The sequence below is a fragment of the Leptodactylus fuscus genome, chromosome 8 (assembly GCF_031893055.1).
Source record: "Leptodactylus fuscus isolate aLepFus1 chromosome 8, aLepFus1.hap2, whole genome shotgun sequence".
Taxonomy (NCBI): Eukaryota; Metazoa; Chordata; class Amphibia; order Anura; family Leptodactylidae; genus Leptodactylus; species Leptodactylus fuscus.
Window position 1 is genome coordinate 4,542,563 of NC_134272.1, and position 16,904 is coordinate 4,559,466.

Sequence of the window (16,904 nt, forward strand, 5' to 3'; positions counted from 1 at the left end):
TGAATATCGCCATCTATCAGACACATAAGACATATCCTGCAGCCATACCATATACTGTATGTTAGACCTGCGGGAACCCCTTTACACTACGTCTTTAAGTAAAGGCCCCCGTGTACCTTCTTACACGTTATATCCTCTGCACCTTGCACCAGTCACGCCGCCGCGATCCAGAGAGCTCCAGTTGTTTGATCGCGCCAGAAAAACATAATTAGCTCCGTCCGCTGCTCGCAATGAGCTTTGAGGTTACTGAGTTATAAAGAACAGGCGAAAACAGAAAATGTTAGACTATTAGATGTAAAGGTTAATACATAAATCAAAGAGAAATGTCAAACGTCTTTTAACGTTGATTGAGATGTAATTTAGACTCGGGAACAATATTTTTCTTACACAAATTCGCACAAAACCATTTAAGTCATGTTAGCGAAAAGGCCGTCAGTAATAGGAAAGAAATCCGAGCCGGGGCTGTCATTTATATTACCTGCTTTATAGCTGGAAGTGTCACCCCGCACGCGGTACGCGTCACTGCGTGTAGCAAAATAAGCCCTTTATTACACACTCAGGGGGGATTTATAGGCCGGGCTGAACGTGAAGCGCGCCGGGGTGCAATGCGGCAAATTTATCAAGAGGCTCGCGCTCGGGCTATTCCGGAACATTGACACGGAGGCCTAAGGAGAAGCCAGAAATATGGCATAGGTGGGGGGCCAAACACTGCAGTCCCATTCAAGTGAATGCATCAGCGGTGCAAACACAGGATCAGCCATTACATTGCTGTGTGTATAGTATATACCATGGAGAGGTAGCAGCCCCTTCAATCTGCTGATCAGTGGGGGTGCCGGGAGTGAGATGGCCATAATCTAATGGACTCTCCTAAGAATAAGTCATCCTGGAGCTAGAAAGCCAGAGCAGCCGGAGATTTCTACTTCTTCTGTGCCAAAGTCACGACTGCGGGATATAGAACTTTTATTTAATAATATAGCGACAAGGTAAAATCATTCAGAAATTCTTAAAATTTTTTAAAAATTGTTCATTTTCTGGAGACAAATTCTTTTTAAGCACCCATGCTTATACACTGCCAAATTCTAGGGAGCCCTGATGGTGTCTATAGTTCAGCTGAGCAGAGGTGGAGGGTGGGGGTGGTCTCAGGTGGTCTCAGGTGGTCTCGGGTGGTCTCAGGTGGTCTCAGGTGGTCTCGGGTGGTCTCAGGTGGTCTCAGGTGGTCTCGGGTGGTCTCAGGTGGTCTCAGGTGGTCTCGGGTGGTCTCAGGTGGTCTCGGGTGGTCTCAGGTGGTCTCAGGTGGTCTCTCCTCTTTGACGTTAGAGGGTCTGTCCGGGGAGTTTAGAGTCACTTGTCTGATTATGGGGGACTCTTGATGACAGACCCGGGGTTTCCGGCCTCATTCCGATCCCTGGGGTCATGTGATCGAAAGCAGCGTTCAGCCCCCCCGGTGGGAGGAGGCAGAGTGACCCAGGGGTCGGAGCACTACTCCAAATCTGAATCTAAACTCTCCAGACAATCCCTTTAAAGGAATCACTGGTTTTGTAGCTTTAATAGAGTCCTTGTCTAGTTGCCATGGCCATAAACCCCATAAGGCTAATAATGGGCGCCAGTGGTTGGAGGAGTTGACAAATTTCCCCCATGTTCCCTTTAAAGGGGTTGTCCGAGCTTTTAATGGCCTATTCTCAGGATATTCCATAAATACATCATCAACAAGGGAGCGACGACCCAGCCCCCGACCAATCATCTGTACGGACCTTCTTCCCCCACCCGTCCAATACACAATGGTTCAATGGGGGCTGATGTGAAGGCGCCGAATGCCAGAAAATGGACGGAGCGGACGGGCACCAGAACACCTATAGATCATATATTTATGGTCTATCCTTAGGATAGGCCATATAAAAATAAGCATGGAAAACCCCTTTAAGTGCTCCTTTAAAGGGATCCTATCATTAAAAATCTTTTTTTTTTGTCCCTAACACGTCGGACTAGCCTTAAGAAAGTCTATTCTTCTCCTACCTTTAGATGTCTTCTCCGCGCCGCCGTTCGGTATATAATCCGGTTTTCATCAGTATGCAAATGAGTTCTCTCGCAGCACTGGGGGCGGGCCCCAGTACTCAAACAGCATTGGGGGCGTCCCCAATGCTGCGAGAGAACTCTCCAGCACCGCCTCCATCTTCTTCAGGAACAGCCTCCTCATGCTTCTTCTTCTGGCGGTGGCTTCAAACTTCTAGGCCTCGGGCAAAGCCAACTGTGCATGCCTGCTGGCCACAAGAAAATGGCCACTTGCACAGTATTGTAAGTGGCCATTTTCTTGTGGCTGGCATGAATGTGCAATTGGCTCTGCCCGGGGCCTAGAAGTTTGAAGCCACTACTGGAAAAAGACGCAAAGAAGACCCATTCCTGAAGAAGATGGAGGCGGCGCTGGAGAGTTCTCTCGCAGCATTGGGACCGCCCCCAGTGCTGCGAGAGAACTCATTTGCATATCGACGAAAACTGGATTATATACCAACGGCGACGCGGAGAAGACATCTACAGGTAGGAGAAGAATAGCCTTTCTTAAGGCTATTCCTACATGTTAGGGACAAAAAATTGACTTTTAATGATCGGATCCCTTTAAATAACGTAGAAATTGACTCTAATTTTTCTTTTTCTTTGTAATTTATGTAATACATCATGTTACAAATGTTGATTTCTTTGGCCATAAAATAAAGTTTCACTTTACAAAATACCCGTTTTTGCAGCAGAATACTCTCACAATCCCGGGTTCCATTTTTTTTGCAGCAGGTGAAGCCGAGCAGCAACTTGAAATATAATCTTGATTTTTCTCATGTGAAAGTAAAGCGTTCCCCGGCCTGGGAGACTGGATGTCTCCAAACAATTAAACAGTCGTCTTCCTAATGTGCCAAATGATTCGCCACGGCTTGTGAAGCAGTTGGATGCAATCCTTCAAGACTTGTGGCTGCAGACACATTGAAACGGTTGTGGAGACCTCGCTGTAACTTTGCCCAGCTCGCACTTCTTAATGCAGCGAGAGGTCAACAGAAGAATTATCAGCAATCGATAGCGGGCTAAGCAGATCCGTGCTGCTAAGTACACAGCGGAGCAATGCTTAAAGGGATGGTCCACCTAGGACTATGTGATTCTGGTAGAAGGATGTGAGAAGAATAAGCTGACCACAGATCATGTCACTGCTGGGATCTCCAATACTCTGCCATCATCTGCTGAAGAACCTGGTGACAAGTGCTCAGCTGCCTTCTAGTTCCACCGCAGAAGAAATTAAGTATTTTATCATTTCTGTTGAAGTCAATGCTCTGAGTTTCCTCACCTCCGGTACTCAGACAATTGATATCATTGGTCTTTGGATGTGGTGCAGGGTCTGGTCAGTTTACAATACTGCCGCCTCAATGACTTAGGTTCTTCTTAGTTGCCACATCTTGGTGCTCTTTTCTGATATTGAGCCATCTTCACCTGCTACTATAGCCAAATAGACATGTCTCTCCATGCACCCCCAGCAGGAGGATGTTCCCTGCTCTCTCACTGCCCCCACAGCAGGAGGATGTGCCCTGCTCTCTCTGCACCCCCAGCAGGAGGATGTGCCCTGCTCCCTCATTGCACTCCCAGCAGGAGGATGTGCCCTGCTCTCTCACTACACCCCACAGCAGGAGGATGTGCCCTGCTCTCTCACTGCACCCCCAGCAGGAGGATGTGCCCTGCTCTCTCACTGCACCCCCAGCAGGAGGATGTGCCCTGCTCTCTCATTGCACCCCCAGCAGGAGGATGTGCCCTGCTCTCTCTCTGCACCCCCAGCAGGAGGATGTGCCCTGTTCTCTCCCTGCACCCCCAGCAGGAGGATGTGCCCTGCTCCCTCATTGCACTCCCAGCAGGAGGATGTGCCCTGCTCTCTCACTACACCCCACAGCAGGAGGATGTGCCCTGCTCTCTCACTGCACCCCCAGCAGGAGGATGTGCCCTGCTCTCTCATTGCACCCCCAGCAGGAGGATGTGCCCTGCTCTCTCTCTCTGCACCCCCAGCAGGAGGATGTGCCCTGCTCTCTCTCTGCACCCCCAGCAGGAGGATGTGCCCTGTTCTCTCCCTGCACCCCCAGCAGGAGAGTGTGCCCTGTTCTCTCCCTGCATCTCCTGCAGGAGGATGTTATCTGCTCTCTCCATGCACCCCCAAGCAGGAGAGTGTGCCCTGCTCTCTCTCTCTCTCTGCATCCCCATCAGGTGGATGTGCCCTGTTCTCTCCCTGCACTCCCAGCAGGTGGATGTGCCCTGTTCTCTCCCTGCACTCCCAGCAGGTTGATGTGCCCTGCTCTCTCCATGCACCCCCAGCAGGTAGATGTGCCCTGCTCTCTCACTGCACCCCCAGCAGGAGGATGTGCCCTGCTACTAGTATTCCTGTACCACAGCATCTTTCTCAGTCTGCTCCTTTGACCATGTCCTCCCTTCTCCATAGACTTCTATAGCTTCTTTGCAGCTGTAATGTGATACCTAGATGATCTTGCAGTCTGTCTTGGTCAAGATGGATTTAGGCGGAGTTTAGCAGTTTGTGTGTGTGGGGGGGAGGGATGAGGGGCTGATAAGTAAATAATACAAAATTTCTTCTATTCACTTGTAATACTGATTTCTGCAAAGTTTTTTAAAACTTGGTGGGTTTTCATGCAGAAACCACTATCCATACAAGCATAGGCCACAGAACTGTCAGGGATTGCATATAAATAAATTACCTACCTTTACAACTAGGTAGATTTGCCATTCAGTAGTCTGGAAAAGCTGTGTGATAAACCTTATGGAACAGAACTAAAGGACAGACAATGACCCAAACGTAAAAAAATAAGTTACTATATGATCTAGAAATTGCTCTTGTGTATATTTGAGCCCATTGGGGACAAGGACTGATTATAAAACCTCTGTACAGCGCTGCAGAATATGTTGGTGATTTATTATATAGCTGATCCCAACCTGCAATTTATACAATTGTAGAAGATTTATCTCACAAGTATATAATAGCGGCTGAGACATCTGAGCAGTTCTGTCCCCGACCACCGACGTCCTCCAGTGCAACAATCTGCTATGCAAACCCCCTAGAGGAACTAAACAGAAGGGGAAAAGTTCAATCAATTACATAGTGTATGTGTGTGTGTGTGTGTGTGTATATGTATATATATATATATATATATATATATATATATATATATATATATATATATATATATATATATATATTTACACTATGAAAATATCCCTATTCCAATTTAACCTGTAAAAGAATAATAAAATTGAGAATTGTTTCTACTATGGCTGACTATAGGGGTGTAGTCCTGTGTCCTGGTCTCTAGTACATAGAGGAGGACAGCTGTATATCAATGTCTATTAAGAGGCGCTGGAATATTCTGTGCAATAAAACTAAAAGACGCAGAAGGAATCTTACAGAGTAAGACAATGAACAGGACATGAGCGCCATCTAGAGGGGATTTTAAGGATTGCAACAATCGTCAATTGAGAAGAAATGAGCCGCATGTAGACTTCATTGTATTTCTCTAGATTTCAGTGACAGGTTATTGTGAATCTTTTCCCACATGACTGTATATCCATCCGCTCTATCATATACGGCCTATAGACCAGACTGGATGTTTCTAGTGACAGGTTCAATTAAGAATAAACTCGTTAATCTGTATCTCAGTATATAGTAATATAATTAGTTCTGTTGTGACAATAACAACATTTGTGATACAAAGTAACTACTTATACTGTGTTGTTGCTACAATGAGGGGGCTTTATTTACATTGTGTGGAGCCAACGATGAGGGAGTATCCTGGGGGACCACAAGGGGGCATTATACTGTATGGGGGCCACAAGGGGACATTATACTGTGTGGAGGCCACAAGGGGACATTATACTGTGTGGGGGCCACAAGGGGACATTATACTGTGTGGGGGCCACAAGGGGACATTATACTGTATGGGGGCCACAAGGGGACATTATACTGTGTGGGGGCCACAAGGGGACATTATACTGTGTGGGGGCCACAAGGGGACATTATACTGTGTGGAGGCCACAAGGGGACATTATACTGTGTGGGGGCCACAAGGGGACATTATACTGTGTGGGGGCCACAAGGGGACATTATACTGTATGGGGGCCACAAGGGGACATTATACTGTGTGGGGGCCACAAGGGGACATTATACTGTGTGGGGGCCACAAGGGGACATTATACTGTATGGGGGCCACAAGGGGACATTATACTGTGTGGGGGCCACAAGGGGACATTATACTGTATGGGGGCCACAAGGGGACATTATACTGTTTGGGGCCACAAGGGGACATTATACTGTGTGGGGGCCACAAGGGGACATTATACTGTATGGGGGCCACAAGGGGACATTATACTGTTTGGGGCCACAAGGGGACATTATAATATTTTATTTTTATTTTTTTTTTAGAAAAAACAGCCTGTTCCTTTTAGCTGCGGGGTGTCATTTTTTCTATATAGAACACTATGCTAAAAAAGCGCACTGCCACAGAAAATGTTTAGCAAAAAATATACAAAGCTTTATTTAAATACATTTTGAAACATATATAGGACAGAAATAATGAATGGGGTGATACAACCAAACAGAACAATGAAGGCCCAAGATGGAATACTAATGGTTGATGATGAATAAATGACACTTATACTACATATATATATATAAGGATATGTAAAACATCCCCCTGACGAAGCCACGGTAGTGGCGAAACGCGCGTCGGGGCGCGTTCATTACATGAAGGTCCACCCATAGGTAATTTATTACTTGGTATCATGTTATTTCACAGAATATTTGCACTTTAAAAAACTATGTATGTTATATATGCACTTTAGAAACTATGGATGTTTTACATATCCTTATATATATATACAGTCCTATGAAAAAGTTTGGGCACCCCTATTAATCTTAATCATTTTTAGTTCTAAATATTTTGGTGTTTGCAACAGCCATTTCAGTTTGATATATCTAATAACTGATGGACACAGTAATATTTCAGGATTGAAATGAGGTTTATTGTACTAACAGAAAATGCGCAATATGCATTAAACCAAAATTTGACCGGTGCAAAAGTATGGGCACCCTTATCATTTTATTGATTTGAATACTCCTAACTACTTTTTACTGACTTACTGAAGCACAAAATTGGTTTTGTAACCTCAGTGAGCTTTGAACTTCATAGCCAGGTGTATCCAATCATAAGAAAAGGTATTTAAGGTGGCCAATTGCAAGTTGATCTCCTATTTGAATCTCCTCTGAAGAGTGGCATCATGGGCTACTCAAAACAACTCTCAAATGATCTGAAAACAAAGATTGTTCAACATAGTTGTTCAGGGGAAGGATACAAAACGTTGTCTCAGAGATTTAACCTGTCAGTTTCCACTGTGAGGAACATAGTAAGGAAATGGAAGAGCACAGGGACAGTTCTTGTTAAGCCCAGAAGTGGCAGGCCAAGAAAAATATCAGAAAGGCAGAGAAGAAGAATGGTGAGAACAGTCAAGGACAATCCACAGACACCTCCAAAGAGCTGCAGCATCATCTTGCTGCAGATGGTGTCACTGTGCATCGGTCAACTATACAGCGCACTTTGCACAAATAGAAGCTGTATGGGAGAGTGATGAGAAAGAAGCCGTTTCTGCACGTACGCCACAAATAGAGTTGCCTGAGGTATGAAAAAGCACATTTGGACAAGGCAGCTTCATTTTGGAAACAAAAATTGAGTTGTTTGGTTATAAAAAAAAAAAGGCGTTATGCATGGCGTCCAAAAAGAAACAGCATTCCAAGAAAAACACTTGCTACCCACTGTAAAATTTGGTGGAGGTTCCATCATGCTTTGGGGCTGTGTGGCCAATGCCGGCATCGGGAATCTTGTTAAAGTTGAGGGTCGCATGGATTCCACTCAGTATCAGCAGATTCTTGAGAATAATGTTCAAGAATCAGTGATGAAGTTGAAGTTACGCCGGGGATGGATATTTCAGCAAGACAATGATCCAAAACACCACTCCAAATCCTCAGGCATTCATGCAGAGGAACAATTACAATGTTCTGGAATGGCCATCCCAGTCCCCAGACCTGAATATCATTGAACATCTGTGGGATGATTTGAAGCGGGCTGTCCATGCTCGGCGACCATCTAACTTAACTGAACTTGAATTGTTTGTCCAAAATACCTTTATCCAGGATCCAGGAACTGATTAAAAGCTACAGGAAGCGACTAGAGGCTGTTATCTTTGCAAAAGGAGGATCTACTAAATATTAATGTCACTTTTCTGTTGAGGTGCCCATACTTTTGCACCGGTCAAATTTTGGTTTAATGCATATTGCGCATTTTCTGTTAGTACAATAAACCTCATTTCAATCCTGAAATATTACTGTGTCCATCAGTAATTAGATATATCAAACTGAAATGGCTGTTATAAACACCAAAATATTTAGAACTAAAAATGATTAAGATTAATAGGGGTGCCCAAACTTTTTCATAGGACTGTATGTAGTATAAGTGTCATTTATTCATCATCAACCATTAGTATTCCATCTTGGGCCTTCATTGTTCTGTTTGGTTGTATCACCCCATTCATTATTTCTGTCCTATATATGTTTCAAAATGTATTTAAATAAAGCTTTGTATATTTTTTGCTAACCATTTTCTGTGGCAGTGCGCTTTTTTAGCATAGTGTTCTATTTACATTGCTTTGCCAATCTTTGCCCTATATTTAGCTGTGCATACTTATTTTTTCTATATAGTTAATCGGGGGAAAAAAACTCAGAAAAAACTGCAACAAAGAAAAAATGAAAGATGCTTTTTTTTTGCTACCTGGGGATTTACACTGCACTTTTTTTGGTGAAGAACTGCATACTGGGTATAAGAGCAGATATAGGTAGCCCATAGTAATATATATGTCACTTGTATAATGACCAGTACACTAGAAGAATCCCATATTGACCATTACCATACAGGTGAAATATAACCCTATATACAATATAACCCCCATATACAATATACCGTATATACTCGAGTATAAGCTGACCTGAATATAAGCCGAGGCCCCTAATTTTACCACAAAAAACTGGGAAAACTTATTGACTCGAGTATAAGCCTGGGGGGAATGCAGCAGCTACTGGAAAATTTCAAAAATTAAAATGGTTGGAGTTTTTGGGTGCAGTTGCTGGTGATGGAGAAGGGGAGGGGGTGTTTTGGTTGTCAGGCTGCCCCTGACAAAAACTGTGCTGAAAAATTCGGCTTATACTCGAGTATATATGGTCACCATATATACAATAGAACCATATATACAATCCTACTAATATTATAAATGTGAAAGTTTGTGTGTTTGGATCTTTGTCCCTCAATCACGGCCAAACCGCTGAACGGATTTGGCTGAGATTGCACAGATACCTGTATGGTGACCGGGAAGGAAACATAGGCTACTTCATAGGCTGCTCCATCCCCCGACATCACGACCGCTACCGGAGATTGTATGGTCCTGCTACGCTGCAGGACCTTAGATGACGTCATCCCCGGCTTCAGCAGGGCTCCGATAGGTCTGCTGCATCCTGTGAGCAGCCCGATGGATGACGTGCAAGACGGAAAACAACATTGACATGCAGGCTGGCTGTGCAGTGCAGGTGGAGCCGCTCGGGTGTGCACAGCCTGCGCTCCGGACACAACGGTGCATAGCCACAGCCTCAATATATAATAAGGTGTTACAGTAATATGTCAGATATGGACTGTACATTATATAATAAGGTATTACAGTAATATGTCAGATATGGACTGTACAATATATAATAAGGTGTTACAGTAATATGTCAGATATGGACTGTACATTATATAATAAGGTATTACAGTAATATGTCAGATATGGACTGTACAATATATAATAAGGTGTTACAGTAATATGTCAGATATGGACTGTACATTATATAATAAGGTATTACAGTAATATGTCAGATATGGACTGTACAATATATAATAAGGTGTTACAGTAATATGTCAGATATGGACTGTACAATATATAATAAGGTGTTAATAAGGTGTGACCCTATAGAATAATGTCCTCCCCATGTGACCCTATAGTATAATGTCCTCGTCTTTGTGGCTCTATAGTATAATGTCCTCCCCCATGCGACTCTGTAGTATAATGTCCTCCCCATGTGACCCTATAGTATAATGTCCCGCCATGTGACCCTATAGTATAATGTCCTCCTCTATGTGACCCTATAGTATAATGTCCTCCTCTATATGGCTCTATAGTATAATGTCCTCCTCTATGTGGCTCTATAGTATAATTTCCTCCTCTATGTGACTCTATAGTATAATGTCCTCCCCCATGTGACCCTATAGTATAATGTCCTCCTCTATGTGGCTCTATAGTATAATGTCCTCCCCCATGTGACCCTATAGTATAATGTCCTCCTCTATGTGGCTCTATAGTATAATGTCCTCCTCTATGTGGCTCTATAGTATAATGTCCTCCCCGCATGTGACTCTATACTATAATGTCCTCCCCCATGTGACCCTATAGTATAATGTCCTCCTCTATATGGTTCTATAGTATAATGTCCTCCACCATGTGACCCTATAGTATAATGTCCTCCTCTATGTGGCTCTATAGTATAATGTCCTCCACCATGTGACCCTATAGTATAATCTCCTCCTCTATGTGGCTCTATAGTATAATGTCCTCCCCCATGTGACCCTATAGTATAATGTCCTCCTCTATGTGGCTCTATAGTATAATGTGCTCCCCCCATGTGACCCTATAGTATAATGTCCTCCCCCATGTGACCCTATAGTATAATGTTCTCCCCCATGTGACCCTATAGTATAATGTCCTCCCCCATGTGACCCTATAGTATAATGTCCTCGTCTATGTGGCTCTATAGTATAATGTCCTCCTCTATGTGGCTCTATAGTATAATGTCCTCCCCCATGTGACCCTATAGTATAATGTCCTCGTCTATGTGGCTCTATAGTATAATGTCCTCCCCCTTGTGAACCTAGAGTATAATGTTCTCCCCCCATGTGACCCTATAGTATAATGTCCTCCTCTATGTGACCCTATAGTATAATGTCCTCCTCTATGTGGCTCTATAGTATAATGTCCTCCCCCATGTGACCCTATAGTATAATGTTCTCCCCCATGTGACCCTATAGTATAATGTCCTCCCCCATGTGACCCTATAGTATAATGTCCTCCTCATGTGACCCTATAGTATAATGTCCTCCTCTATGTGGCTCTAAAGTATAATCTCCTCCTCTATGTGTCTCTATAGTATAATGTCCTCCCCCATGTGACCCTATAGTATAATATCTTCCTCTATGTGTCTCTATAGTATAATGTCCTCCTCTATGTGGCTCTATAGTATAATGTCCTCCCCCATGTGGCTCTATAGTATAATCTCCTCCCCCATGTGGCTCTATAGTATAATGTCCTCCCCCATGTGACCCTATAGTATAATGTCCTCCTCTATGTGGCTCTATAGTATAATGTCCTCCCCGCATGTGACTCTATACTATAATGTCCTCCCCCATGTGACCCTATAGTATAATGTCCTCCTCTATATGGTTCTATAGTATAATGTCCTCCACCATGTGACCCTATAGTACAATGTCCTCCTCTATGTGGCTCTATAGTATAATGTCCTCCCCCATGTGACCCTATAGTATAATGTCCTCCTCTATGTGGCTCTATAGTATAATGTCCTCTCCCCATGTGACCCTATAGTATAATGTCCTCCCCCATGTGACCCTATAGTATAATGTTCTCCCCCATGTGACCCTATAGTAAAATGTCCTCCCCCATGTGACCCTATAGTATAATGTCCTCATCTATGTGGCTCTATAGTATAATGTCCTCCCCCTTGTGAACCTATAGTATAATGTTCTCCCCCCATGTGACCCTATAGTATAATGTCCTCCTCTATGTGACCCTATAGTATAATGTCCTCCTCTATATGGCTCTATAGTATAATGTCCTCCCCCATGTGACCCTATAGTATAATGTTCTCCCTCATGTGACCCTATAGTATAATGTCCTCTCCCCATGTGACCCTATAGTATAATGTCCTCCCCCATGTGACCCTATAGTATAATGTCCTCCTCTATATGGCTCTATAGTATAATGTCCTCCTCTATGTGGCTCTATAGTATAATTTCCTCCTCTATGTGACTCTATAGTATAATGTCCTCCCCCATGTGACCCTATAGTATAATGTCCTCCTCTATGTGGCTCTATAGTATAATGTCCTCCTCTATGTGGCTCTATAGTATAATGTCCTCCTCTATGTGACTCTATAGTATAATGTCCTTGTCTATGTGGCTCTATAGTATAATGTCCTCGTCTATGTGACCCTATAGTATAATGTCCTCGTCTATGTGGCTCTATAGTATAATGTCCTCGTCTATGTGACCCTATAGTATAATGTACTCCTCTATGTGGCTCTATAGTATAATGCCCTCCTCTATGTGTCTCTATAGTATAATATCCTCCTCTATGTGGTTCTATAGTATATTGTCCTCCCCCATGTAGCTCTATAGTATAATGTCCTCCCCATGTGACTCTATAGTATAATGTCCTCCTTTATGTGGCTCTATAGTATAATGTCCTCCCCCATGTGACTCTATAGTATAATGTCCTCCCCCATGTGACTCTATAGTATAATGTCCTCCTCTATGTGTCTCTATAGTATAATGTCCTCCCCCATGTGACCCTATAGTATAATGTCCCCCATGTGGCTCTATAGTATATTGTCCTCCCCCATGTGTCTCTATAGTATTATGTACTCCTCTATGTGTCTCTATAGTATTATGTACTCCTCCATGTGGCTCTATAGTATAATGTACTCCTCTATGTGTCTCTATAGTATTATGTACTCCTCCATGTGGCTCTATAGTATAATGCCCTCCTCTATGTGTCTCTATAGTATAATATCCTCTATGTGGTTCTATAGTATATTGTCCTCCCCCATGTGGCTCTATAGTATAATGTCCTCCTCCATGTGGCTCTATAGTATAATGTCCCCCTTTCTTGTGGTCCCCATTTAAAAATCGACAAAAACACTATGATTCCCCGCACCCGGTTCCTCTGCAGTCCAATCTGGCTTCAGGGAGAAGAATCTTCTGTGACCAATATTGGATAGAGGGGGCTGACGAGTGAAGGAGGGAGAGGACGAGGACAGGAATGAGTTTAAGTCGGGACAGAGAACACACCATATGACTGTATACATGGGAATGTAATGTGCTGCCATATCATCTGACGTTACCGTAGACATCACTAGGTTTCATGTAAGCAGAATAATAAGAATATTCCACACATTGGAGGAGATTTATGGTTGGCGGAGGGCGCGCCCCATATATGACTAGTAGTAGCAGCTTCCATCATATCCAGTGCATGGAGGGATAGCTGCAGGTATGAAAAAAACGGAGACTCAACCCGCCGGGATCTCGATGGATATTTTATTGGATATAAAATAGGATAAAAGGAAAATGCGTTACAAGGTATAAAAACCCCTTTATCACATGAAGCCGAAATACTGGTATGGAAACAAGTGTGGGGTAAACGGCCCTTCCCTGGGCTACAGCGGCGGCTGTGTGGTCCTGCACGCCCACTAGATGGCAGTAGTGTACAGTAAATAGAAGGCAGATATTTCTGGAAATATTGCAAGCAAGCTGTTTACTGTTGCACCAGCGAGATATAACCGCTGCGGAGGACAGGCCGTGGCGTACACATGGACACAATGCTCCCTTATTTGGCTCTCTAAATTGTTTCCTTTTGTTTTATGTCTGTGGTTTTTCTTTACTATGTGAATCACAGAACACAAAGGAGAAGTTCAAAAAATGATTCTTAGTTGCATCTGTTTCGGGGAAAGCTGGGTGGTTACCAGTATGATTAAAGCATGACTATTCCCATTGCAGGGCTCACCCAGCTTTCTCCGATTCCTGATTTGTAAATGCGGCTGCGCTGCGTAAAGTAGTGGCAATGCAAACACTTTATTCCAGCACCTCTGTGACTAAGCAGATTTGACTTGCAGGATTAAATGAAATGGAAGAGAAAAACTCGAGTATTAGATTATACCTGATATAGGCAAACACCAGAATTACATGCAAAAGTTGGATATAAGAGTAGGAAGGAGTCTTATGCAACAAGTGAATCAAGTCCAGGGGCCGATTTATTACAATGATCTATTTATGCACTGGAGCAAGGTGCAGCAGTATTAAGAAACCTCGGCCTCTTTATAATATTGGCGCACCACCGTGCAGGCCCCAGGCCCTAGAAGTGAAATCTGCATCGGTCGGGAAATGGAGTAAGTTGTTGGTGTAACTCATGGCAGTTTTCTGGAGAGGGTTATAGCAGATCTGATGAGCCATGGGGTGCCCGGCTGGGCCCACTTTGATTCCTGCTCCATTCTGTGCACTTTTTTGAAAAGGGACAGGACACAAAACAGGAAAACCCTGCAGGTGCAACAGAGCTTGTAACTTTTATAATGGCCGTATCAAAACTGGTGAAGGAGGAGACGCAAAGTCACCAATGATGGGGCCTGCAGAGGAGTCTATGTCCAGTAGTCGGCATGCTGAGAAGTTAGCGAGCAGTCAGCAAGGAAATCCACAAAGAAGCTCCAAATACCTATGGCAGGCTAATGAGGAGAGCCCTGCAAGATAGGAGGGGGTGCAACTGCAAGATAGGAGGGGGAGCACCTGCAAGATAGGAGGGGGTGCACCTGCAGCATAGGAGGGGGCGCACCTGCAGCATAGGAGGGGGCGCACCTGCAAGACAGGAGGGGGCACACCTGCAAGACAGGAGGGGGCACACTGGCAAGATAGGAGGGGGTGCACGTGCAAGACAGAAGGGGGCGCACCTACAGGATTGGAGGGGGCGCACCTGCAGGACAGGAGGCGGCGCACCTGCAGGATAGGAGGGGGAGCACCTGCAAGATAGGAAGGGGAGCACCCGCAGCATAGGAGGGGGTGCACCTGCAGGATAGGAGGGGGAGCACCTGCAGGATAGAGGGGGCACACCTGCAGGATAGGAGGGTGTGCACCTGCAGGATAGGAGGGGGTGCACCTGCAGGATTGGAGGGGGTGCACCTGCAGGATAGGAGGGTGTGCACCTGCAGGATAGGAGGGGGTGCACCTGCAGGATTGGAGGGGGTGCACCTGCAGGATAGGAGGGAGAGCACCTGTAGGATAGAGGGGCACACCTGCAGGATAGGAGGGGGCACACCTGCAGGATAGGAGGGGGAGCACCTGCAAGATAGGAAGGGGTGCACCTGCAGTATTGGAGGGGGTGCACCTGCAGGATAGGAGGGGGAGCACCTGCAGGATAGGAGGGGGAGCACCTGCAGGATAGAGGGGCACACCTGCAGGATTGGAGGGGGCACACCTGCAGGATAGGAGGGGGAGCACCTGCAGGATAGAGGGCACACCTGCAGGATAGGAGGGGGTGCACCTGCAGGATAGGAGGGGGAGCACCTGCAAGATAGGAAGGGGGAGCACCTGCAGGATAGGAGGGGGAGCACCTGCAAGATAGGAGGGGGAGCACCTGCAAGACAGGAGGGGGAGCACCTGCAGGATAGGAGGGGGTAAACCTGCAGGATAGGAGGGGGCGCACCATTAAAATAGGAGGGGGCGTACCTGCAGGATAGGAGGGGGGTCACATGATCGCTGTTTTTGTCAATATGCAAATGAGTTCTTTAGAGCAACAAGGGCGTTGTCACTGCTCTAAAGAAGAACGCGGCAACACCCTTGTTGCTCCAAAGAGCTCAACTGCATATTGGCAAAAACTATGATCAATAGAGAACTCCAGCAGATCCTGCACCAAATCTCAAGTAAGGAATAAACCCTGGCGTGCAGAGCGTGGCAAGCAAATCCTTCTGCTTGTGATAGACGCACTAAAAGTTGTGAGGGTCTTTAACCTTCCCACCAGTTTTTACCCATCAGATCATCAGCACAGTCTACCTGCCTCTATAGAGCAGACCCGTCCCCGTAACCCTACTCGGCAGTCACTGTGCCTTAATATTTGGGTGGTTTGCGCTGCATTAGCCCCGAGGAGCTCAGAACCCGAGCACCCAGTAAATCTGCCACTCCCAGACATGGCGCGCACCCTATGAGACTGCACTACGTACCTTCTGGGGTGCACGCCATGCCTGAGCACCGCTGCTCTAAACAAATGAGGTTTTTTTCATCCAATTTCCGACATTTCAAAGTTAAAAATTGACTTAATTAACCCGCACAAGTGTTAATTGATTCTTTAACCAAACTTTGTCTTAGCAGTTCTTGCCTTGCTGGCACCGGCGAGCGTCTTACATCTGCATCTTGTAACTTGGCAGGTATCTCACCCACCTCTTTCCTCATCCTATGGCTCCAAATGATTATTTCTCCGAGGAATGAATGAGAATGCCAAATAATTATCTGCGCTCATTAAGGAGTTCATTAAGGAGTGGGCTGCCGTCTTGAGCACAATCAGGAGGTCGCGCATTTGGCGCCAGGGGGGAAAAAAAAACATTTATTCTCAAAAAACTCAAGGTGGGTCCAGAGTCTTGATTATTCCCTCAAGTATCCTGAAGACTTGACAATCAGCTGAAGCAGTCTGAGGTCGATAAAGTGTTAAGTGTATGATGTCAGCTGCAAAAATCGCAACGATCATGACCAAACACTAAGGTATTCTATCAGAGGGACGACAGGAGCTGACCCGCGCCGCGCTCTCGCCTTATGTAATATTTAACAAGACTAAGGTGATGACATCCAATGAATAGAGCTCAGGTTGTGGTTTGACTCTTTGCTTTGTGCACCTTGATAAGTAATGTAAATCAGTGCACGTAACCAAGGTCATGGCTGATGCATGGAGCGACTCGGCTCTGCTACATTGGAGGAGTCACT